The following is a 2,500-nucleotide window of genomic DNA, read 5'->3' as shown; positions in this document are numbered from 1 at the left end:
TATTGTATTGTATTGTATTGTATTGTATAATATTGTATAGTAGTAAACTCAGCAAAAAAAGAAACGTCCTCTCACTGTCAACTGCGTTTATTTTCAGAAATATTTGTATGAACATAACAAGATTCAACAACTGAGACATAAACTGAACAAGTTCCACAGACATGTGACTAACAGAAATTGAGGGGGGGTCAAAATCAAAAGTAACAGTCAGTATCTGGTGTGGCCACCAGCTGCAATAAGTACTGCAGTGCATCTCCTCCTCATGGCCTGGATCAGATTTGCCAGTTCTTGCGGTGAGATGTTACCCCACTCTTCCATCAAGGCACCTGCAAGTTCCCGGACATTTCTGGGGGGAATGGCCCTAGACCTCACTCTCCGATCCAACAGGTCCCAGACGTGCTCAATGGGATTGAGATCCAGATTCTTCGCTGGCCATGGCATAACACTGACATTCCTGTCTTGCAGGAAATCACGCACAGAACGAGCAGTATGGCTGGTGGCATTGTCATGCTGGAGGGTCATGTAAGGATGATTCTGCAGGAAGGGTACCACATGAGGGAGGAGGATGCCTTCCCTGTAACGCACAGCGTTGAGATTGCCTGCAATGACAACAAGCTTAGTCCGATGATGCTGTGACACACCACCCCAGACCATGACGCACCCTCCACCTCCAAATCGATCCCGCTCCAGAGTACAGGCCTCGGTGTAACGCTCATTCCTTCGACGATAAACGTGAATCCGACCATCACCCCTGGTGAGACAAAACTGTGACTCGTCAGTGAAGAGCACTTTTTGCCAGTCCTGTCTGGTCCAGCGACGGTGGGTTTGTGCCCATAGGCAACGTTGTTGCCGGTGATGTCTGGTGAGGACCTGCCTTACAATAGGCCTACAAGCCCTCAGTCCAGCCTCTCTCAGCCTATTGCGGACAGTCTGAGCACTGATGGAGGGATTGTGTGTTCCTGGTGTAACTCGGGCAGTTGTTGTTGTCATCCTGTACCTGTCCTGCAGGTGTGATGTTCGGATGTACCGATCCTGTGCAGGGGTTGTTACACGTGGTCTGCCAATGCGAGGACGATCAGCTGTCCGTCCTGTCTCCCTGTAGCGCTGTCTTAGGCATCTCACAGTACGGACTGCAATTTATTGCCCTGGCCACATGCCTAAGGCACATTCACGCAGATGAGCAGGGACCCTGGGCATCTTTCTTTTGGTGTTTTTCAGAGTCAGTAGAAAGGCCTCTTTAGTGTCCTCTAAGTTTTCATAACTGTGACCTTAATTGCCTACCGTCTGTAAGCTGTTAGTGTCTTAACGACCGTTCCACAGGTGCATGTTCATTAATTGTTTATGGTTCATTGAACAAGCATGGGAAACAGTGTTTAAACCCTTTACAATGAAGATCTGTGAAGTTATTTGGATTTTCATGAATTATCTTCGAAAGACAGGGTCCTGAAAAAGAGACATTTCTTTTTTTGCTGAGTTTATATTATAGTATATTATTGTATGGTATAGTGAAGTATAGTAGAGTATTGTATAGTGAAGTATAGTAGAGTATTGGATAGGATTGTTAAATGGTTCACATGCTCTCTGATACTCTGAAGGCCTTTGTGGGCCATTGGGGCCTTCGCACGCACGCACTCACACACACACACACACACACACACACACACACACACACACACACACGCACGCGGGGCAGCATTTAACCGTCAGGCAACACCAAGCGGGATTCCACATGAGATCAATATTTGATAAAATAACCATAATTTAAATATGAGGTTCTAGAGTGATCATTTAAACATGAGATTCAGAACGCCAAGTAGTGTTTTATCAATATATATTCCAGTTTAGCTCAACTCAACAAAGACCTGTAAATACAAGACTGTACAATAGGGCAAGGTGGAACACAACTGTGCCCACATAGAAAAGCCATCCCACCCAATCCTAACCTTTGTCACTCGGTATGAAATCTCAGATGCGTCGTCTGTAGCTGTAGCAATGCTAGCTATAGCCCGTTCTACTGTGACAGCGTGTTCTCTGAGACTGAGGAAGTGTCACCCCCAATTATGGACGTTGTTAATGTTGTTGTGAACGTGGGTTTGCTGCACAAACTCCTACTATTCTAAAAAGTGACACTGGCTCAACGCAGAGCCGGAATGACTGGCCAGTCGCACTGAGTCCCATTCAGGGGCCCATTATAAAAGGTGAAACTTGCCCGGGATGACTGGCCAGTCGCACTGAGTCTAATTCAGGGCCCATTATAAAAGGTGACACTGGCTCTGCTAGAGCCGTTATGGAGGTCACAGTGGCTCAGCCCAGACCCATAATGTAGCTATGTCTAATGTGGCAGAAATTGGAAGATTAATAATTCAACTAACAGGTCATGAATCAGTCGGCCATTTAAACCAGCTTAACACACACACTCACATAAACTCATCTGACCTCAGTGGAGCTCCCTTGTGTTGTGATGAATTGATGAGTAAAGATATTCAGGGTTATTTAATTT

General features: G+C 45.9%; 1 protein-coding gene across 1 annotated transcript in view; it reads left to right on the top strand.

Moving 5' to 3' along the window:
- Positions 1-2,500, top strand: part of LOC121543966 (adhesion G protein-coupled receptor L3-like) — an 85,696-nt gene that overhangs the window by 59,998 nt on the left and 23,198 nt on the right. The gene's annotated exons all lie outside the window — the stretch shown is intronic.

Source organism: Coregonus clupeaformis, chromosome 12, assembly GCF_020615455.1.
Source record: "Coregonus clupeaformis isolate EN_2021a chromosome 12, ASM2061545v1, whole genome shotgun sequence".
Lineage (NCBI taxonomy): Eukaryota > Metazoa > Chordata > Actinopteri > Salmoniformes > Salmonidae > Coregonus > Coregonus clupeaformis.
This window is presented reverse-complemented; position numbering and strand designations above follow the sequence as displayed.